The sequence below is a fragment of the Camellia sinensis genome, chromosome 7 (assembly GCF_055761805.1).
Source record: "Camellia sinensis isolate YWXY chromosome 7, ASM5576180v1, whole genome shotgun sequence".
Taxonomy (NCBI): domain Eukaryota; kingdom Viridiplantae; phylum Streptophyta; class Magnoliopsida; order Ericales; family Theaceae; genus Camellia; species Camellia sinensis.
This window is the reverse complement of record NC_138967.1, coordinates 106,275,481-106,300,222: the sequence shown is the minus strand read 5'-3', so window position 1 is coordinate 106,300,222 and position 24,742 is coordinate 106,275,481. Positions and strand designations below refer to the sequence as shown.

The 24,742-nt window shown below is 35.4% G+C and overlaps 1 pseudogene across 1 annotated transcript; it reads left to right on the top strand.

Annotated features, from left to right (window-relative positions):
• The first annotated feature begins 17,861 nt into the window (after positions 1–17,861).
• On the top strand, positions 17,862–20,297 carry LOC114298913 (granule-bound starch synthase 1, chloroplastic/amyloplastic-like; annotated as a pseudogene). The gene is made up of 7 exons (XR_014336776.1): positions 17,862–18,548; positions 18,709–18,788; positions 18,900–19,017; positions 19,133–19,220; positions 19,752–19,815; positions 19,910–20,010; positions 20,136–20,297. The product of XR_014336776.1 is annotated as a granule-bound starch synthase 1, chloroplastic/amyloplastic-like (transcript).
• Positions 20,298–24,742: the final 4,445 nt, after the last annotated feature.

Below are 24,742 nucleotides of genomic sequence, written 5' to 3'. Positions count from 1 at the left end.
AGTATTGTCATATCTAACAATTCTATACATTTCCAAAAAAAAATTATCGTCTCCCTAACGTTTCCAAGTGACCTAAAACAACACACCGAAACTAAATTTTGTTTTGTAGGAAGGCATGACTAGCATGATATTGGGGATTCGCTAAAGGATGAATGGATGATTCACTTGTATATTTAGGCAGAGGCATCATAACTAGTCATGAACTGTTGTCATTGGACTGGTAAACTATTTACTACCCTCAATAAACTACTGACCCATATGTATAAGTTCTTGTGTTATAAAATCACCTTGATATTTTCTTCAATCATGTAGGACACATTCCCATAGCAGGTCAACCTTGGAAGTACCAATGTTTTGGTTTATTCATGGTGATCCACTGTTAATCGACAAGCACTGTTAATTTAACAACACTTCAAATTGAAATGAATTCTGAAAAAACAAAGAAGGAACAGATTGCATCAATCGATAGAAACTGATACAGAGAAAAATTCAAAAAAAAAATAAAAAATAAAGCCATAAATTGATTAACGAACAGGAGCTAAATTTCGAAGGAAGAAATCGAAGATAGTACCTTCAGGATTCATACCTGTAAATCATAAAGCATAATAACGTAGCGGATAAAATATCATAATCATCCTTGTTGACAAGAACCTCGTGGGTAAATCACGTGCTTCTAGAATCTGATCACTGAACCCAGCAGTGGAGTGATACTACAAAATGAGTATCACCCACACAAGTCACAGTGCAGAGGCTTGATCGTTGTTTTAAAGGGAGAGAGTCAGAGAGAGAGTTTTGGAAAAAAGGTTATGGGTAAAAACCACATAACGTATATCTGATATGCGTATCTGATCTATTAAATATATTACATATAAAATATATTAATTAGATATAACAACCAATATCTATCTATCCATCTATCCATATCTATTGATATGATAGATATAGATATCCTGAATGGTTATCCAAATAAGTTTTGAATTCAAATTCAAACTTATATGGATAAGGTTCAAAAGGTTCAAAGGGTCATGCCACATGGGCGCCTAATTTCTAACATCTCCCACTCGCACATGAGTTGGCATGACACTGCCACATCTCTATCTCAATCTCCCCAAAAAAAGAACAATCTCATACTAGCCAATGCACCATGCGACTGCTGAGAACACCTGCATGTGGGAGCTCTATACTAGAAACTCAAAATGAGCCAGCATAGAGACATCAACCCAAAAAGAACAGAAATAGTGTCTCATATACCCCAAACCCATCTAATTACACCGGTCCAAAAAACATCTCTAATCCCTCAAAAAGAGCATGTTTGACCCTCTCAATTCTTGCAATATATTCACACTCAATTCGCCTCTCATACAGAGCGATGTGAGTTGCCGCCAGTGAATATACAACAATGGTGTAATACTAGATGATCTTCCCTTTGCCCTCATGCCATTTAGTTTAGGATTGACCGCTTTCCCAATGATGTCCTTTAAGGCCGAATCATACATGACCTCAGGCAACATACCAATGTAGCAGAACATCAACCCCTTACCTTATGACATAGTCAAAAGTCACAAAAGGGTACATAAATAAAAGTCATATCAATAATGACACATAAGACTCACACGGTGAGGAAACAGGGATCCATTCTCTCACCTCATTACTCGGTCGCCAAGCACATATAGTATGAATACATGCTACGGTGGAGTAACTCTTCGATAAAGAGTGACGTCATACTCAATACACCGTACAGATATTAGTCTAGTTGCTTTCTAGCGCCTAACCCGAATTCTCTATTTGCTCGCCTTCAAGGCGCCAAATGAGATCTTTCATCTGGTTAATCATAACAGGCACAATATGGAAAGTTGGTACTAACATCCATGTTTGGTCCTTAACACGACCTCATCTTGGTTGTAACCAAGGCGACATGCATAGTGGATTATTTAAGCCTCTCTTGGCTCCAAATAAAAATAAACCACCAGTCTCATCCTTGCTCGCTCCCAAGCGCCAAGGGCGATTGCTCGTGTGAGTGAGTCAATCTTGCCTGCTGACATCATCATCTGCTAATTATTATGACACAAACCATAATAGTGTCAACATCCCATCATCTCAAAATAAGTGATCGATTTAAAAAAAAAAAATTGACCACAGCTTGCGCAATTATAGATTCCAAACATAAGCCTTATCAGCACCTCTTGCAATAAGTATATACAACGGAATCCACCATGTGCGCCTCACATGAAGTGATTCAAGATCACTATTCTAGATTCCAAACATAAGCCTTATCAGCACCTCTTACGATAAGTATATACAACGGAATCCACCGTGTGCGCCTCACATGAAGTGATTTAAGATCACTACCTCTTGCGCAATAACCTCTCTAAAGATATTTTGGTGACCAATTTGTGTTCATTCTTAATGCACCCAACTAGCACAGATGCGCCCAACTAGTGCATTGAATCTTACAATGAGCAAATTAATATGCTACTAGTAAAGCATTTTATCCACAGTCTAATGAGCAAGGTCAATGTCTAAACAACTCAGTTGACCATTTACCAAAGATAACACTTATCATGCTGAATACACCCACATAGCGTACTTTAGGCTCCCACAACAAAGAAAAGATCAAGGAATATAGGTCATCAGTTTCTCCCAAAGACAATCTGAGGATTCACTCAATAGCTAAGGCTCTGGCTTTTATTGATAGGTAAGTCAATGGGTTTGCAATTTTGTATCTAGAATCATTCTAGGATATTCATTATGTAAGTCATCGAAGACAAAATAGGAATTCTCCCAGAACAATCCCTAAGGATCGTACATCCGAGCATATAAATTACATCACCCATGTCCATCATATCTATAATAGAGGACTGCCCACCCTAGGTGGCGACAACCCTATAAATTCCTAGCTCATAATGACTAAGTAAGGAAAAACTTCTTTTGGACCATTGATCATGCCTTAGTAGTCTTCATCGATCATCGTTGGCCTATCATGGCTTGACGAAATCTAAGAACCACTATTTGGATAACTGTTTTAGGCTGTAAAAGATTTATTGGAACTAGCAACCTTTTTGCGCTTCTAACTTTTCACCATAAAACCAGAAGGTAAATCCCTACGGATCTACTTATCCAATTCTCTAACGGGAAAGTTGGGTCATAATGTCTACAAATCAATGTTCCGAATTTATGTCAATCATAGCCTAAGTCAAAACAACCTCACTCCCCAGGAGGAAGTCTTCTCATGGTATACACTTTCCTGAATAGTGCGACTTTTCGGTATCTAACGAGCCTTATGCCTCAACAATGACTATCCAAATTACGCATAACTTTAGAACAGTTTCGCTTCATAATGGAAAGTCAACCAAATTATAGAAATGGTTAATCCTCAAAGACTTTGTCTTAAACTGCGCAACATAAATCCATTTTCTCAAAACAAGGGACTAAAGCCTTTGGCATTATCCTAGGCTCTTTATCATCTTGCGGAGCAATCGTGAATGTTTCCCTCTCAATCACCCAGTGATGACGTGGAAAATTTTCACAATTGCTACCACGCAACTAAGAATGTAGAGTATTCTTCTCTAACGGATTAATCCATTAGTAGGCACATCGCTCCCACTGTCCCTAGGATATTGGAAATTTCTTTCCATTCTCAACTAGGCTACATAAAGCGCTATGCTTAGAATTCTCTATCTTATAGAGTTCCAAAAAACTCTATTCACGTCACCTTTACTAAGAAAACTTTATGTGACTTAGTTACACTACCACAAAGCTACTTACCTATATGCACATGACCTGAAGGGTTTACATGACAGCATACAATAATGCGCCACATAACCCTATGTGTATACAAGACAGCATACAATAATGCGCTATAGAACCATAGGTCTTAACTTCGCAACCTTATGAGAAGTAAAATAAGGATAAGTTGCTTTGATGGTTACAGTTCGCTCACAAATGGCTCTCTGCTAACCCATTACTTAAATGAAGTGTAAAATCTGATATGAAGGGCACTTAGTTAGGGATATAGGCAGCAAACTAAAGTGCAATTCCCAATTGGGAAACATTTTGCGCCTCATTCCCCTAACATTAACAATACTTAATTCCTTATCTCTTCTACACCATTGTGTTATAGAGTATTAGGAATAATCAATTTTCTAAGCATCAATCTCTCTTCACAGAGTTTTCTAAAAAATAACTCAAATAGATACTCGCCACCTTCGTCAAAACTAAAAGCACAAAAGCTCTTATCTAATTGATCTCGACCTCATATGTGCAATGTCAAAAAAATAAATAAATAAATAAAAAATCTCAAAACTTTTGACTTATGGGAGATCAAATAGTCTTGGCTCAAATGCGTATCGTAATCTATAAATGTGTCGAGATTGAGGCTTAGCTATCATACCCTCACACATATCTAGTCACAAATATCATAGTGGACTAAATGCGCCAATACAAATGACCTTCTATGGCTTTCCTACTTACTTGTGCGCAACCATTGCGAACAAAGTTACACATTCACATGAGAGCAGGATGTCATAAGTGAGTGGGCCTGAGAAGGCCTACTCAAACCATTGTGTCATCATCTCATTAATGTGATTAAGTATAATAAGCCACCGGTTCATGACCAATGTCATAAACTAATTCCAATCATCTTAATGTGTGAGTTCTCGAAGACAAGTTTAAAGGTTTAGGCCTAACTAGGTAATGACTCATGACTAATTCACGTTCACTAGATCATAAAAGGATGTCATGGAGATACCAAGTCCGCCTAAGTCGCAAATTTAACTAGTAAGTGCTAATCCTCTGCACTTTCAAGTCAATTTTATTCTCCATACACTTTAATGCATCTAGTTAAAAGACGATGATACTCCTCTTGCCATATCTATTTCTCGCTTCATAATTACTTGCAATTAATTCTACTATCCACAAGAAGGAGAGAATAAGCTATCAACTATGACAGCTCTTAAAGTAACTTAAGCGCGAATTAGGCTAAAGAGTCTAATTCAACACAATGCTCTCACAAGCGATGCATCAAATTCTTAGAGTCATAACGACCTTGTCGGCCTTGACCTTTTCATCACTATGCCGCAACGTTTGCGCTTAGTGCTAAACGTTATTCAAAAACGTTAGCCTAGCTAAGGAATCATATAAAGAAGCACCTCCTCATGTCTCACACATAATTGTGGAAACAGTAAGTGTCCAGACTTAGACAAGTTGGCAATGCTAATATATTTTCCAGCCACTTGGCGTTAATCTTTTCACTTAGTGTTAATAGATTTTGCAGCTTCTAAGCGCTAATCTTTTCACTTAGTGTTAATAGATTTTGCAGCTTCTAAGCGCTAATCTTTTAACTTCACATGATATTTCAACGCACACTATTATAGTGCATGAAATTTCGCTCCGTCCACTCTCATTAATTGGGTAGAGAGCAAAACACTACTCATACTGGCTACTCGTCTTACACTTAATGACTAATTTATTTAAGCTCGCATTTCTTGGATGACGTGACTCTTGAATGTTACTTCATCCAATGATGTAACATTATTTACAAGTCAAATTACAAACTCAATCCGCGCAGCTCAATAGTCAAGATCATATACAGATCTATTGAGGGCTTACTAATTTCATAACTCCAAAACTCGCCAATCAAAACAACGTAGTGTGCCGCTAACCATAGCGCACACATCAAATTTTGTTGTGCCGAACAAGGCAACAAAACCAGGGCGACTTTGAGTTATGTTTCCTTACTTTGGCTCAATTAAGGTCTGACCTAAAGTTTCCAAGACTTTTGCTCATCTAAAGAATGGGATTAGATTGTTCACATTTGAACATCTCTACTAAGTTTAGGTCAACCAGATTAACTTCCATAAGCTAAATCAATTTAGAGAGAAATTCACATTGGGATTAATTTGATTAGCATAATATAATTTTGCCGCAAAAATCTAAATTAAATAGTGACAATATTACACAAGTCGCAAGATCGAAAATCCGCTATGCTCGTAATCATATCTTGCGCCACAGGTGACAATTATCCAAAATTCAATTTAATTTATGCGCAAAATATTGGTTTTCGGGAGTAAATCTACGAAGATTTCTCTCAACCGAACAACCTCCCACTAACTATGGGAGTAAATCTACGAGTAAATCATGCTATTCTAATTACAACATATTAAAAATTCTTGGCAAAAAAAAATAACAATATGTTGTATTTAATATTCAGATTATGCCATAACAGAAAGTATATCATTCTGAAATTTTCTGAATTTTTTCTGAATTTTTCTAGAATTTCAAATAACTAATAAACACACATAAAATTAGAAATAAATATTCTAGAATCTGGTAAAATGCAATAACCATACCAGTAAATAGTAAACTACAACAATAGTCTACAATAAAAAATTCAGCCTCAGAAACTTAATCATGCAACACCAGATGCATTTTAAAGCAGAAATAATGAATTAATATTTCAGGAAAAATATTTTTTATTTTCATAAAATTTTCAAAATTTTACAGAAGATAGAAAATGTAATTCTGAATCTAACAGTTCCAACCATGCTTAAAACAAAGCTATAACGAATTACTTATGACCATTTAATGTAATTCAAAATTAAAAAAGAACAAACAGAGCCTTAGAACCAAGCCAGCTGGGAAAAACGACTCGGCTCGGCTCGCGCTGCTCAACTCAGCGCAACTCGGCGCGAGGCGGCTCAACGGCAGTGCGGCGCATGGCGCACACGTGGCTGCGCACATGGCGCGGCGCGAAGCGGCGCGGCTAATGCACGCGTGTGATGGCCGCGTGGAGCGCTTGGGAAGAGCGCCTAGCGCGTGGCAGCGCGTGAGCGCGGGTTGTGGCCCGTCGAAGTGCGTTGAACCGCTGGGCAGCATCATATAGCGCGTGAGGCACACGCGCCGCCTTCCACTGTGTTTTCTGGTCTAATTTTGGTACTGCCAGACTCCATTTTTTACAATAAATACATTTATAGTCTCAAAAAAGACATTTAATGGACATAAAAATGAGATGTATCACATTCTCAATCTAATTTTCATGCATATAATGTCTATGTATATTTGTATAAAATTATACACATATTTTATCGCATACAAATAAGCATGGAAATACCCATATAAAGCTCTGATACCAATGTAAATCATAAAGCATAATAACGCAACGGATAAAATATCAAAATCATACCTTGTTGACAAGAACCTCATGGGTAAATCACGTGCTTCTAGAATCTGATCAATGAAGCCAGCAGTGGAGTGATACTATAAAATGAGTATCACCTACACAAGTCACAGTGCAGAGGCTTGATCGTTGTTTTAATGGGAGAGAGTCAGAGAGAGAGTTTTGGAAAAAAAGGTTATGGGTAAAAACCACATAACGTATATCTGATATACGTATCTGATCTATTAAATATATTATATATAAAATATATTAATCAGATATAACAACCAATATCTATCTATCCATCTATCCATATCTATTGATATGATAGATATAGATATGCTGAATGGTTATCCAAATAAGTTTTGAATTCAAATTCAAACTTACATGGATAAGGTTCAAAAGGTTCAGGTTCAAAAGGTTCAAAGGGTCATGCCTCATGGGCGCCTAATTTCTAACAATACCGGTCATATTACTGTGAGCGAGAGATAGAGAGAGCGAAGAGACCGATCAGTGTTTGTGAAGGGGCAAGAACAAATATAAGGAAAAGTGGGGGAAAAAATTACAAATGTTAGGGTTTACTGAGAGAGAAAAACAGGAGGATATACAGACCAATTATTATGGAGAGGCCGGTGATGACGATAAGCCATGCTCACGGCGGTGGTGACAAAAGGAGAGAGATGAGTAGCGCGAAGGCGGGGAGAACCAAGGAAAGTAAAGTGTGATGAATCGCACGCAGTAAGTAGAGTTGAGCGTGAAAAGAGAGGGAAAACTGAAATCAGAGGCACCAAAGAGACGGTTTTGAGGGAAACTTGAACATTGGGGAATTTCGGAGGGTGACAAAAAATTGAGGTCCTCTTTTGTTGATTTTTTTTTTTTTTTAAATGTATTTTTGGATTTTTAAAATTTGTTTGGTTTCAAATTTTTTTTTAAATTGAGTTTTTTTATTTTTCATTTCTTTTTTTATTTTTAATGAATATTTTTAAAATTTGAAGTAATTTTTTCATTTTTAGATGCACCTTACTTAGACGTATTTAAAAAGTGAAATATTTGTCAAAAAAATATTTTAAAAAATAATAAATACTTAAGAATACGAAGAATATACTCAATTCTCATTTTTTTTTTTTTTAGTATTTAGTTAATTTTCTGAATATTTTTTTCACAAATATTATAATTTTAAAATTTATTTATGTTTGGTGTATCTAAAAATTTTAAAAAAAAATACTTAGAATATTAAAAAAATTCAGTGAAAAAAAAAAGACGAATAAAAAAATTTAATTTTTTGAAAAGTGCATACTGAAAATCCAAACCAAACAAGTTGATCATATCCTTCCTAAAATTATATAAAATTGACAAGTATGATAGTTTTGATTTTTTAAATTTTTTTCACGAAACTAATTTTTAGTCTTTAAAAAATAAATTTGAATGAAGTTTCAAAAATCGAATCAAACAAGGTCACCACCTCAACTTTGGAAAGAATTTTGATTATCTTAATTTGGTTATGTCAACTTTAGGTTTTGTGAGCTCATTTTGAGATCGATTTCAGCGATCTGAACCATTCACTTTTTGCAATTTATTGACTAGAATATTCATAAAAAAAAATAAATAAGAAAATCAGATATTGATAACTATATGTTTAAAACATATTTAGATGGACAATTTGAGATAATCCAAACTCCTTTAGAAAGTTTTAATAAAAATGCAAGTCATGAAACCATCTTGTTTCACTAACAAAACTTTTGCCAACGTATAATTTTGTCGTTGCTGAATATTTAACTCTTTACCCACACCAACTTATTGTCGCCAAAAATAAACAAACTAATAGAAACACTTATCGTGTTGCCAAAAAATAACCCTCGTCGCTAAAAGTTTTGAAATTTTGACGCTAACCAATAATTTTGGAACCGGGTGAATGTTATGTTTTTTTAGCGACGGTAGTAAATTGCGTCGTTAAATGTCTACTTTTACCGATGAAATTAATCACTATGTCACCAAAAATATTCTTTTGGCTATGAAAAATTGGCATCGTCGCCAAAAGTTGTTGTCAAAAGTGCAATTTCTTATAGTGTTGACGTAATGGATTAAATTATAAAATTTAATCGACTTCAACTTAATTGTTTTGTTTTAAAATTTCTCCATAGATAATTTTAACTAATATAGTCCAACAATATTCTATAAAAACAATTCATGCATTTGGCAAACAACCATCTACTACTTCTACATAATTCACCAATTCAATTGCTAAAATAAATAAATAAATAATTCATAAACTTCATTTTTGAACTCCTAACACTATAATAAAGTTTTGGTTTATTGAAATGAAATTGAATTGAATGGAATGATTATTCTTTAGTCTCTTTATAGAATGACTATTCCCTCACAATGATGAATGATGATTTCATTTATAATATTTTTTATTATTTTCAGTAAATCAAATGTAAAGATAAACATTATGATGGAATTAATTTATTTCATTTCATTTCAATGAATCAAATATAACTTAAGATCAAAAATTATTTGGGTGTCCTATTTTTTAACTGAATTTAGGGATTCAAGGTAGTGGCTTTACCTAGCTTGCCTCCGAGCCGACCCTAGCAACATTTGGCAAAAGCAAAAAAAAAAATAATAATAAAATAAAATAATTACAAATATAGTAAAAAAAACCTTATATCTTCAATTATTAAAGTTAATAAAATTTTTAAAATTACACTGAAGACTTCCAATAATTGAAAGAGGCTCTGGCGTATATAATTAAATTAATAGACATCTTAGTCAACTTATATTTTTAAAATTTTCTGTTCATTTAGTCTAGTCGTAGGGTTAGGTATAGGATTATCTGATTCACGAAAACAGCCTAATCCGAACCATTCGCACCTATTTGGACGGTTTCGCAAAATCATTAGGGTCGGATGCGAATTAGGATTTTCCTATTTTGCAGGTTATGGGCAGATCGCTGGTTTTGCCCGCACCTGCACGCATCTTTATACATTTTTTTTTTTTAAATCATGACCATCAGATTTTCTTATAAGTTTTGTAGAAAGAAAAGATAAAGTTGGTGATAGGTTTTTTCTACCTCAAAATTCTTCGCAGCATCTGAGTTCTCTATTGTCTTTGGACAAAGCCTCAAGGTTTGTTTCACAAATTATTTTCTTTATTTTCCAAACCACAAAATAGGGATATAAAACTTTTATTTTTTTTTTAATTTTTCTCTTGAAATTTTTTTTTAGAAAGTGTACTGAGATTTTCTATGAAGATCGAAGATCAAATAAATTATATAATTTTCATTTTCTGTAGAGTTTACAAGTTTGCAAATGTTTTTATTTTATTTTATTTAATGGGTTTGGATGAAGTTTGGCAACAATTTATTTTGATTCCCAAATAGTTATTATTATTGCATTTTTGGTTTTTGGATGAATGTAAAAGTTAATGAAGAATTACTTTTAAGTAAGTTTAGAATTTTGAATGATTTTACTTTAACTATGTTGTTGGGTACTAGATAGTGAATGGATTTTTAAAAGAAAAAGTCCAATCCACAAACCGCCTGCACATTCACGAATCCTATTCGCACAAACAGAATCTCGCACTGCTGGCAGTTACGGGGTTCTATTTTTCAAAATCGCAGACATGCGAGCGGGTCCAAACCACAAACTGAACCATCAAAAATCGATTCGCGAGCACCCTTATCTAGTAGAATCTAAAAATGTAAAAAAAAATTCTATATAAGAAAAGAAAAAAGTTAACTAAAATCCAAAAAATATTCAACAAAAAGTTACTAAAAAAACCAATCCCAAACACTCAAATAATATTGGCCATTTTTTCTATGGGTATTGCATAAAATTTAAATAAGTCTATTATATAAAATTTCCCTGACATCTAATGCCAATTGATTGAAAGTATAAGATGTTGAATTAAACATGTGGAATCTTATGGCCAAGTTGTTGTCGACATTGGTTAGCAAATCTATATATGTGTTTGCCTCTCCGTGACTAAAATTGAATTTGAACCCAACTTATCCAATAAAAAAAACTCATAATCAAAAATAATATTACCAAGACTTGTGGTGGGTTATATCTTTTGCCTTTAACAATTTTGACATCAACTTCCACAATAATGTTTCTGAGCTCCTAGTTTACTGTCAATGGCTATAGCGATGCCAATGCATCTGCAAAAACTGGCTACTGTGATCCTCGGTCAGTCCATTAGTGTGTGCCATCCTTTATTAGTTATTGTTTTAAAGTTAGTGGCAATAATGTCAGCCATTTTCTGAATTGAAGTGAGTTTTTGGGTCAAGGCCCAAATGCCAGTAGGGCTGTAAACAATAGCAATGGAATACGTTATTTGGGCTTATTTGAAAGTGGACTGAGGATGAATGGACCTAGGGTGTTTGTGACTTTAGCCCAACAGATTATTAGCATTGATGAAAGACCAATTGGCCCAATGTCTCAACAACATCTTTTAGGGGATGAAATTAAACTCAACAACATGAAAAAATTATTTCATAACACATGGGATAATGTTACCAACACTACAGGAAATATGGGGTTAGGTGACTTTTTTTAACGGCGTTTTTTAAAACGTTATTGTTTCTAATATTTAACGGCGTTTTATAAAAATCTTATTTGTCTGTAATTAAAACGGCGCCGTTTCAAGAATCAAAGAGGTTTTTAAACGCCATGGTTCTTGTCCAACACCCTCCTTCTCTCCTGTTTCACCTTTATTTTGAATCTGATAAAGCAAATATAAGCGAAAATCTCACTCTCGCGCTCTCACTCTCACCTTCGCGCTCTGTGATTCAGAGATTCAGAGCCATTTCGAAGTTCTCTCTCAAAATCGAAGTCAGAGCCATTTCGAAGTTCTTCTCAAAATCGATTCAGATCGGTGAATCGATTCAGATCGGTGAGCTACTCTCTCTCTCCCCCCCTCTCTCTCTCTCTGTGCTGTCTAAACCCTAGTTATCTCTGTCAGTTCAGCTCTATGATTCAGAGATTCAGAGATTCAGCTCGGTCTCAGCAAAACAGATCGGTGATTCATCAGAGCCATTTCAAAGTTCTCTCTTGAAATCGAAATCAAAATTGAATTCGAATTTCATCTCAGGGATTCGGATCGGTGAGCTCCATTGTCTCTGTCTCTCTCTCTCTCTCTCTCTCTCTCTCTCTCTCTCTCTCTCAAGCTAAACTGATATTGTGCTTGATTTGTGTATGTCATAACTTTGATTTATAGCTTGCTCTGCACCCTTTGATTTCAATTTTACTCACAATTCACTTGAATTTGTTGTTGCTTTGATTTTACAAGCTGATTTGTGCTTTTTTCATTTCAATTTCTTGACAAGTTTAGAGTAAAATTTAGACTAGGTTTGACTTGAATTTAGGTTTTTTTTTATTATTATTTATTTATCAAAAGATCAGATCTCCTTTGTTCTTCAAGCATAAGCAACTAAATTTAGATGAGGATCGATTAAGTGTATTTGTGGTTTGTAGAATTATATGGGGAACACTTGTATTATCAAGCTTATATTATTATGTTAATTTATTAAAAATTGTCTATGTTGGTTGTTTTCCGTAGTATGTTACAGGTTATGGTTGTTAATTGATGGAAGCAATATGTTGTTTGCCGTAGTATAATCACTCTTGATGTATTTGTTTTTGTCCATCAACGAACTATAACTTTGAAAAAAAAAAAAAAAAACTCAAACTTAAAATCATGTGGGGGGGGGGGGGGTCAGGATATGTATGTCTAAATCTCCAATAAATCATCAGTCCTTCACATTTATATGAGCGTTAGTTTTCGTTGGACAGTTGTTACCTTACCTCCACACACTAGTTCAATTGGAATTGTTCTGGAAACACAGATATTATGGCTTCTGCTAGGATTGTTTTGAGTGCTTTATTATGCATTTCATTGATGTTTCGGATAAGAAATGTAGCATGGTCTTTTGATAAGTAACATAGCATGCATTAAATTCATTAACATATGTTCAAAGATGTTACAGAAGTTAGCAGGTAAAAGCACATCTTCAAGTCAATATCTGTCTCCCATTCTCATACGTGTGTCTTCTTTGAAAAATCTTTCATTTCTAGTAGTCAATGAAACTAAATTTGGCAGTGAGGTTTGTGCTTGTGTATAGAACTAAGAAGCATGGACACGGACACGTGACACGACACGAATACGACACGGACACGCCGACACGTTAATTTTAAAAAAATGCAGGACACGACACGTGGAGGACACTCATGAAATATATAATTTTATATATTTATTGTATGTTATATATATGAATATATCATTCAAAGATAATAAAAAATGCAATATAGCACTATTTCCTATAAATTTATATGGTTTTTGTTTTATTATTGTATCTTAAGTTGTTTTGTTCAAACTTATAATTAGTTTTACATATCTATAATCAATAGACACATGTGTTTAAATAATTGACACGTGTGTCCTCCAAGTGTCCAAAGAGTGTCCGGGTCTTTAAAAATATTTAAAAAATAGGGCACGTTTTGAAGAGTATCGGACACGTGTCCTAAGAGTGTCCAAAGAGTGTCGGTGTCCGACACGGACACGACACGGATACGTCACCTTCTTAGAAGTGTCCGTGCTTCTTAGGTATAGAATCAATTTGGATCCATCTCCTAATCTGAACTGTTCATTTCACCTGATAAGTTCAAAAAGCATGCATGCTAAAAATTATAATAATCAAATATAAATGTTCACATGATCAAATCACATATATATTATAACAAATGAACAATCAATTTTTTAAAATATATACACTGTATAGATAAAAATGAGTTAATGGTATAACAATCTATGTTGATTGAATTTGATATTTTGTATAGATAATTTTCTCAATTAATTATATAAGACAAACGATTTAAATTACTAAAGTAAATCAAAACTAGTCCCATAATAGTTAAACTTTCACAATCAAATTGACATTCTCAACTATAACATCTGTAGTTGTTACTGTTCCACGTCCTCAATGCAACTTGTATTCCCATAATATGTATGGCTCTCATATTTCCACAACCACCCTCTGAGATGTGTATTATATGTCTCGGTTAACACATTTACACTTCACAAATTTTGACGCTCTCCATTGATAAAAATAGTTCTGACCTCTATAGTATTCGTTTCATATTATTTTAGTCTCTTGTGGCAGCTTCAGTTCTGCTTGAGGGTGATCATCAGTTCTGTTTTAGCTCTGCTTTCGTTCTGCTTTAGTGCTGCTGGTGTTTTTGGAGTTGGTGTTCTGCTTGAGGGTGATCTGCTGTTCTGCTGCTGTTTTTAATTTGGCTAGTCTTTGGGTTGTCTGTTATGCTTTAAGTTTGGTTAGCCTTTTCTTAGGTGAGGTTGTTTTGGGTGTTTGTGGTTGGATCCTCACCAACCCTTGATGCTTTACACTCATCCTCTTTTTCTTATTGATGTAATAGTTTTCTTCTTTAATATAGTTCTCTTCTTTGCTGTTCAAAAAAAAAAAAAGTTTCAATTTTATCATTTTGGTTCTTAAAGTTGTCAATTTAAGTTAATTTGATCATATCTCTAATGTCCGTTTACATTGAAAACGGGAAACGTATTTTATCCGTAGATAAAAGACAATTTTGGTCTCTAAAGTATGCACTTCTTGTCATTTTAGTTCCTTAAGAATTAATTTTATTATTTTGGTTCTTAGAGTTGTTACTTTGAGTTACAGGTGGCCATTGACCCGTTGGCCCGCTCAGCTCGACTCTATTGTTTTTAGGGTTTGGGAAGGTTGTTTTAGCTTATAGTGTCTGGCTGGACCAATATTTTTAGCCCAATATATTAATGTGATGAGTTAAGAATTTTTACTTTCAATCCAGCTTGGCCCAGCTCAGCCAGCTATTAAATTAATTAATTATAATTTATTAAAAAATAATTTTTTTTTTGGTTGGGATGTAGACTGTATCTTTATTAATTTTATTGAAACTCACATTTGTAGTGATGTTTAATTCAATTTATTTAAGAAATCCTTCAATTTATAATGAAATTTTTCAATTTATAATGATGTCATGAGTATATTTATTTAAGAAAATATAATGAGTGATTAAATTTAATTATAAAATGTTTTAATTTTTGTTTTTAACATATAGGCCGATGGGTGGACTTGGGATTTGTAATTATTTTTTGGTCGACTTGTACAAATGTAAAGGCCTGATGTTAGGACCAGGTCGGACTTGGGAAGATATAAAATCCCTTATTATGTAGTGACAGTCCAACCCGACAAATGCTCACCTCTAGTTTGAGCAAAGACCAAATTAACACAAATTGACAACTTTGACGACCAAATAACAAAATCAAAATTTAAGGGACTAAATTAACAAGGAATACATACTTTGAGGACTAAAATTATCTTTTATCTATTTTCCTGTTATCAATGTAGATGGATGTTAGACCTAAAACTAAATTGACTTAAATTGACAATTTTGAGGACCAAAATAACAAAATTGAATCTTAAAGGACTAAAATGACAAGAGCGCATACTTTAGGGACTAAAGTTGTCTTTTATCCTTTTTCTAGATTGGTGAATAGTGATTTTATTTGCAATACACATTCCTTTCTTTTTTACCGAACCGATGGAATAATCAATACCATTCCAACATGTGTTTTAATCAAATACTAACTTAGAAGCCAAATGGTATGTAAAGCTCCAAGTGCTTGCTAGTTTTATATTTAGGGCATGTTTGTTTGGGCGAACTTGGCCATAGGATTGGTCAAATAATCTAAAAAAATGCATAAATACATAGTATCCCTCGTACAAAATAAAAGATTAATGAGAGGTTTGGACTATCAACCTCATCGTATAATCCCATACCAATCCAACTATAAGATAGGATACACAATCCAAAAGAATTAATAATCCCAAACCATCCTAATAATGTTAATTCCATAAATCCAATCCACTCAAACAAACATATTACTGATTTTAAGGGAAAAATCATTGGATTCAAGCTATCCACCAATCTATAATGTGTATTTGTAAGTCATAGTAGCAATCTGCATGCCACGTTTAACTAACTGCATGACAAATATAACTGTAATACTTTAGTTTAATACAAAGTAGAAATACAACTGTAATACTTTAGTTTATTACAAATATAACTGTAATATAACTGCATGACAAATAAATAAAAGTTATAGTAGTGAATTTTGCGACCTGCAGTTAAATACAAAGTAGAAATACAAAAACCTCATTTCATGACCCTATTTGAGGCCTCGTTTGGGAACAGGCTAATTTAGTAACTTTTTGGCTATTTGGCTAAAAAGGTAGGTAAAAAAAACTTGTATGTTTGGGATGACTTTTTGGCTAATTACGAAAAGATGTGCAAAAAGTAGAGAGAAAAGAGAATCTTTGACTTTTTGGTATGGGTTGTTGGCTTTTTGGCTAATTTAGTAACTTTTTGGCTAATTGGCTAAAATAGCCTCTTGCCAAACGAGGCCTGAATATTGGCCAATGATAATTTGTGGATTGACATGGTGATTATGGTTTATAACTATGACTCTCATTACGTATTTCGTTTGTACTGACTAATTTATTAAAGGCTCTCTACTGTCTAATTAACTTTTAAATATTTTTTCAAATTTAAAGTTTAAATACAACCTCAATTCACTACAGGAAATATAGGATTTAATGGCATTCATTTAACGGCGCTTTTTTAAACGTCACTACTTATCATATTGGTGATTTGAGTGTTTTCCTTTCATATTGTTTTTGTTTTTTCAATGCTTTTTGGGTTGAATTGAATTTCTTTTGCCTCAGGCACCATGGTTGCAACGGTTGGACTCTTTGTTCTTTTCGTTTTGGGCACTAGCTGGGCATGTGATGCCAGAGAATTAACGACAACTGAACTCTCTAGTAGAGAAATGGTGATATCTGATGTTTCAGGTAGTTCTCTTTTTTCTTTTTTCCTCTTCCAAATTTATATAATTTTAAGAGTTTAATGTTCGTAATGACTAATCTGGTAATGATAGCTAATTATTTCCATTACCAGATTTAATGATTTTAATCTAGCGACGTTTAATGTTCACATTACCAGATTTAATGTGAGCTTTAAATCTCTAATCTTTCCAATGTGTTTACTTTCTTATCAAAAGCTATAGTATACAACTTCAACTCCAAAGTATTTATTATGGTGGTACTTTCATTGGTCTATGACTATATATGTATATATGTAAGTGTTAGCACAAGCATGCCTTAGAAAAGGATTTTATGTTACTAGAGATGAGGTCCTTTCATCGTGTATGTTGATTCCCTCACATGTTGTTGCTTGCTTCTCCATATTTGAGCAACTAGAAAATGGGAGATTCAAGTTTTGAACATTCTTGTTTTCTCCTTTAAATGTTCTCCAGCTCAACTATGAGAAAAAAGAAAGAAAAAAAAAAACTTATTTCTTATCTCGGAATAAAAATATTTTGGCACCAGTGTTTATAGTAGCGAAAAGATTGCGTAGGGAAAAACCTTTTTCTCTATTGTTCCTTGTATTTAAACCTTTATTGTGTTCTTTGTTTGATATGCTTGTTTTTGTTTTATTCTTGTATGTAATTAATGTTGGTTTCTGTTGTAGGTCGCCACCTCGAGTTGCAAATATGGCAGATAGATCACAGCATCCATCAATTTCCCAGAAGATATATGGGCAATCTTATTTCTTATCTCGAATTTCTCCTAACTTGCGCTCTAGGAATACTGGTTTACACTATATGACTGGTGCATATGTAAATGGAGGTTTGCAGAGTCCTCTGCCACCAACATTCCAAGGCACTGGCCTAGAATTTGCATCACCACTATCCTCTGTTTTTGTACAAGCTCCCGCAGAAAAAGGTTTTCATAGTATTATGATAGACTTCCTCATGGGAGGAGTTTCTGCTGCTGTATCCAAGACTGCTGCTGCTCCGATAGAGCGAGTTAAGCTATTGATTCAGAACCAGGATGAGATGATCAAAGCTTGTCGGCTGTCTGAACCATACAAAGGAATTTCTGACTACTTTGCCCGAACAATTAAGGATGAAGGCATTATTGCTTTGTGGAGAAGCAACACTACCACTACAGGAAATCATTAATTGCAGGTTTTGGAGTTGGGAATGAATTTTCGGACTGCAGATGATATGAGTGCAATACTTGCTGAAGAGACAAACTATGACTCACAATGGATTAAGATCTTTGAACAAGTTGGACATGCTACAAATGAAAAAGAACGCGAAAGCAATCGCCAAGCATGCTAGTAACAAAAATGGTCCCAAAACTGAGAATGATAGACCATCAAGCGCCATTATATGTGGAAGTGGGATGAACATTGTTTTTGTGGGAGCTGAGGTGGGTCCATGGAGCAAAACTAGAGGGCTTGGTGATGTTCTTGGGGGACTGCCACCAGCCATGGCGGTAAGCATCAGTCTCCAGCTCTATTTTTTTTATTTACTATACTTGTTGATTTGCTACTATAGTTGAATCATCTTCTTGGTTAGTTTTGTGGTAAATTGGTAAAACATTTAGGATGATGAATTTTTAACTAATCTGATTTCTATGCCAAATCATCATCTAGGGCAATGGGCATCGTGTTATGACAGTTTCCCCACGTTACGAGCAGTACAAAGATGCATGGGATACTCATGTTCTTCTTCAGTTAAATTCTATTATGTGCTTGTTTTTCCAAATTCCAACCATTTCAATGCAAGGTTAGGTTTTACTATATACTAGTCTAGCGAATGATTCTTGGGATTAGTTTCTTCAAAGATAAGTTTCTATATTGCAGATAAAAATTGGAGACCGAATAGAGACAGTTCGCTTCTTCCACTGCTACAAACGTGGAGTTGATCGTGTTTTTGTAGATCACCCAATGTTCCTGGAAAAGGTTTATTTCTGTTCTCAATCAACTGTTCTCGTATTTAGGGGAGAACTATATATGCTTTAGCTGTAATAGTCAGCTTGATCTTAGTTCTAATGCTTGAATTTCTGTACTTTCAAAGGTTTGGGGTAAAACTGGATCTAAGATCTATGGGCCTAAGACGGGAGGATTACCAGGACAACCAAATTTGATTCAGTATATTGTGCCAAGTAAGTTATTTGATGCAACCTGTAGTTTCAAGCCCGTAACTCCATGAATGATTTTCATTCTTTGAACACTTGATTCAAAATAAAAAAGTGTAGTTGTTTTGTCGTAACTTCCTACTATATTATATATGGAAAATGATTGTCAAGCAGAAATTTTATACCGAAAACTCACTAAAAATGCTGTGGCAGTGAAATTTTTTGAAATTATAAACCACAGTGCTTGGTAGGAAAATATATATATATATATTTTTGTATATCATTGCTCATTATATATTAGAGAAGTAATCGGTCGATGGGCTGTCAAGGCCAAAGGTTGGCATTGTGCTCCAAATTTACATGGCTTTGCATTCAACACGAGTCAATCATCCATGTTCTTGTTTGTTTTACATAATGACCACCTGTGGTATATCATTGTTTTATTTCCTCTTACTGCCTACCCAAGATTTTTGTTAGCCTACGCCTGATCATGTATGCAGTTCTACACTATTGCTTATATAGTATATAACTGGCATTCATTTATTATGTTGAACCCAGGCTACTTTGGAGGCACTAAGGATTTTGAATCTAAACAACAATAAATATTTCTCTGGACCTTATGGTATGTTCCATTCTCAAAGTTTGTACCTTTATTTATCTATTTATTTTGCATTCTATTATAAATGGTGTAACATGTCTGTCTCGTACAAATGCAGGGGAGGATGTTGTCTTCATTGCCAATGATTGGCACACTGCTCTTCTTCCATGTTATCTGAAGACCAAGTACAAACCTATGGGGATCTACAAGAATTCCAGAGTAAGATTGCTCAATTACGTCGTTAAGAATTTCAGGCAAAGAATAAAATTAAAACAGAAGAATTTTAGCCAAATGACAAGGACTATTTGTTGGGATTTAACACTAGTACTGACAAATGATGGCAGGTTGTTTTTTGTATCCATAACATTGCCTACCAAGGGAGATTTCCTTTTGCAGACTTCTCTCTTCTCAATCTTCCGGAACAGTTTAAGGGCTCTTTTGATTTTATTGATGGGTATGTATGCAGATTTGAGTATTTGAAATTGTTATTACCCGAGATGTCTTAACATCGGGTAACTCTTGATAACTCTTGGTCTTCATTCTTCTGATTTCTCTCAAAAGTAATTATAAATTCAAGCTAAATTCCATCTGTTAAATTTAAAGGGTAACTTTGCACATCCCCATGCCTTACAACGCATAAACAAGGACCGAACGCGTCCAAACGACTCTAACAGCGTGCCTCACTCACTCTACACAACCTTACTTCCTCACTTGTACTATCACAATCCAAACTGGATGGCGGACACTTATATCAAAGTGACCCAGCTTTACCAAACCTCAAACCACGCAATTCCATCAATAACCACATTATAGCCTTACCAAGGCATTCGCCTGGGGTTCCCTAAGAGTGATCCCCTTCTACACATCATCTATTAACAGCATACGAACCAGGCACTATCACACACCGCACTATGCAAAACTTCCTCATTTAGAAATTTCACTCACCACCATTCGATCATAATAAAGGAGCCCGAAAACTTAGGAGACACCCATATACTACTACCCGAGATATAGCACCAGTTGCTCACAACACACCACTCCCCGAAGCCAGCAACCACAACCTTATATAGGGACTAACACTCCCTCAATCGAAACGACCAATCAGTACATATGTAGATTCGGCACGTTACCTACCACGAAGGTACAAGTCTAATCCTAACAAGGTCATGCGCTATGCCCCCGTAAAATACCATGTTAAATACATATTACACCTAGTATTAATCGTACCCTTCACATCCCCTTGAGGAGTTCCCGCGACAGTAGATCAACGTCACTTTCACGCACATAAAATCAATTAGATAACACTAATGAGATTCCGATCACCCGGCAAGTAAAACTGTTCTCGCCCCCTAGTAATCTTGACTGAGATACGCATCCCTCAGTAATCCTTCCAAATTTGAAAACATGGCTCATTAGCCCTCATTTTTCCCAAACCAAAACACACGCATAAAAAATGCATTATTACCAAAAATTTTATGGTTTTACAACAACTTAATACATTAATAAAACTTTAGAGCCACAACATGCTCCAATCCGCACAACCCACGGAGATTATTAAACAGGGACATACATATATAAACAAGCAATTTTAATATTTCAACATTCCCAAAACACATTGGTTACATAACAGAACCCAATGATTACAAAATGATAATTCACCGATTACAAAACGAATTAGTCAAAACAAAACCACCCCATCGGTATTACCACCACTACCGTCCCTCACTGGATCGCTAAAGTTGGTCATCCTCAGACCCAAGATATCCTACGAGCTTACAAGCCACGGACAAAAACTACTGATGTGCCCCAACCGGCCACACTTAGAACAACTGCGAACTTCCCCAAGTGGGACTTGAGAACTCGACTCTCCTGAGGCCCTCGAAGTCTGGCCTGGTTGTTCCCGAAAATGATATTGTCCCTGTCCAGTCGAATAAGGCTGGACCCGACTAGGTTGTAAAACCCCCAAAGAAGCCCCCTGCTGGGTACAGAAACGTTTGAGATGACCCGGTCGATTACACACCCAACAAATAAGCGGCTCCCTAGCACAAGACTGGTTCAAAGCCTGAGCTGATGGAGACCCGAATAACTGCTTCCCCACTGAGCATTCGATCGGCCCAAAACCTGGCTGGCTAAAAGATTCTGGTGGTGCTACTACTGGTCGAACTGTCAACCCAGCCCTCTTCCTCTGTGGGCAAGCCGGGGACTTGTGGTCCAGCTGACCACATTTGAAACAGGTGACAACCTGAACCTCTCTGGACCACCCAACAGAAGAGTCCGAAACCCCTGACGAAGAAAAGAACTTAGACTGGGATTGAGCATACTTTCGCCTCCACCTCTTACTAGGCCTAGAATACCTATAAGTTGTGGGAGTCACCGAGATGGCCTCCTCCCTAATCTGACCAACATTCTCAACTATGGGCTCTTCCCTATTTTTCCCCATAGCTAGCACCGCTGCCTCAACATGAGCAGCCGCCTCAACAAGCATACTATAACTCCTATGCCAAGACCCAGCTATCCTTTCACGGATGTCGTCACACAGCTTACTCTCAAACTCTGAACAACGCAATTCCTCCATCTCCACCAATTCTGGAGCAAACCTCGACAGGTTAGCAAACCATCTTTCAAACCGTACCAAAGGTATAGTACCTTGGCGTAACTCCACAAACTGTTTCCGTAACCCTTCCCGAGCGGAAGGAGGGAAATCACAACTCCCTCGTCTAGGCATCCTAGTAAAAGTAACAAAGGTATTAGCACAACAACAAGGGTGCCGAAACTATCTCACTAGCGTCCTAACACGATAGACGGTTGTAATTCATTCCACGTAAGCACATAAACACATAAGCACTTACGAATTTCATTTCCGAATAATGATAGTTCCGAGGCGTTACTAGAGTTCCGGTTAGAAACAGCATCGATCAAGTGCTTTTCCAACAAGACTCACAGAAACCCAAGGATCCAATCAACATCCCGGAAATTAAATCCCATACCCAAGTAATCGCATAAATATGTTATCACATAAGCACATAACATTACATCTAAGTCTCTAACAAGCGAGACAAACCCATTGTGATACAAATCACTTCCCACGTACCCAAAGTATTCGAACCCCGATAAGCTCTGATACCAAGTTGTAACGCCCTCAAAATAAACCCATAATATCATACAATCAAGTTACAGGAAAGAGATATTATATTACAATCATCAGAGTATCCTTACAAATTGTATTACACATTGACAACAAAAGTAACTGCCCTATAGGCTTACAACTTTCCAAGTTAACACTTGGTTACAAAAAGAGAGTACTAACTCAAATACATATTAAGCCCTTGGCTTGAATTTACATGAAATACATCCAAAGAAAACACAACAACAAAATAGTCTGTCTGCCTCTAGCCTCCCAAGCTATGTTCTTGGAGGTGGCATACCATCAGTACCTGAAAATGAAGTCCCATATAGGGTGAGCCACAGCCCAGTAGAAATACACTAAACAAACTATAAACAATGACAAAAACAATAGCATTAGATAGATGGTCCACACTTATATTCCAACGTATACCATGTTACAGTTTCATGACAATCATGTCCATATTACAATTCATTTTCCATTTCTTATCCAACTTTAAGTTTGAAAACAAGGCTCAGAGTCTAGCCACATAATTTAATGAGATGATAACTCATCACTAAAATACTTTCGAAATTCATAATGGATACACTTTTTGGTGCTGTATCAAAGTCAACAAAAACATTTCCATACTTCACAAATGATACAGATATACATTTTAGTGCTATATCAAATCAAACAAACACTTCCATGCTTCACAAATGATAATGATATACATTTTAGTGCTATATCAAATCAAACAAACACTTCCATACTTCACAAATGATACACATTTTAGTGCCGTATCAATCTCAAACAAAATCGGATTTAGAGGTCTATCCCCCATCTTCCAATAAACCGTGGAGTATATCCCCCATCTCCTCCCACACAATACAATGTCTATAAGCAATTATCATATACAAATTTAATCAATCAAGACAAATGATACACATGGTAGTGCTATATCAATGTCAAACAAAACACTTCTATAATTCACAAATGATACACATGGTAGTGCTGTATCGATGTCAAACAATATCCGGTTTAGAGGTTCATCCCCATCTTCCAATAAACCGTGGAGTACATCTCCCATCTCCTCCCACACAATACAATGTATATAAGCAATTATCATATACAGATTTAATCAATCAATACAAAATTTGATGTATTATGCCAACCGCTGTATTCGATAGTATACCCAATTGATTAGTTTTAGTTTGCCTAATCATCATGCATTGTCTACAACAATCAAGACTATCCTCCACCGATAGCCCAAAGCAGTTATTTCTAAACAGAAAATAAATGCACCAAATGGATAAAATATCAACATTTTGTCTAGGTGAGCGATAAATTAATCCAACTACACCCTTTAATCCCATACCTTTCAAATTTGAATATTTCCTATTCAATTTCTCATTTCCCTAAATTAATTATTCAAATTAATTTATCATAACAATTAGGGCTTCTCCCCATATTCCCAATATCAACCCTAAGGTTCCATTTTCATCAATGATCCACATACAATTCCATCTTCCAACATATTACATACATATGGGTTTTAAACTTGAAAACCCCTCTTTTTAAAATTACACATGGACCCCAAACTTTCTCAAAATTACCCAATAACCCCCAACATATCAAAATGCCAAAATTTAAAGACAAAGCTCATAAGATGGAGTAGGATATCCCTACCTCGAAGTTAGAGCTCAAATGGAGAAGAAGACCAAACTCAAAGTGCTCCAAACTCCAAACTTTTTGGATCAAAATGTAGCCCTCAACGATCAACACACTTTTTACAAAGACACCAAGGGAGTGAATCACTCTAGCTAGATCAAACCCTAGAGAGAGAGG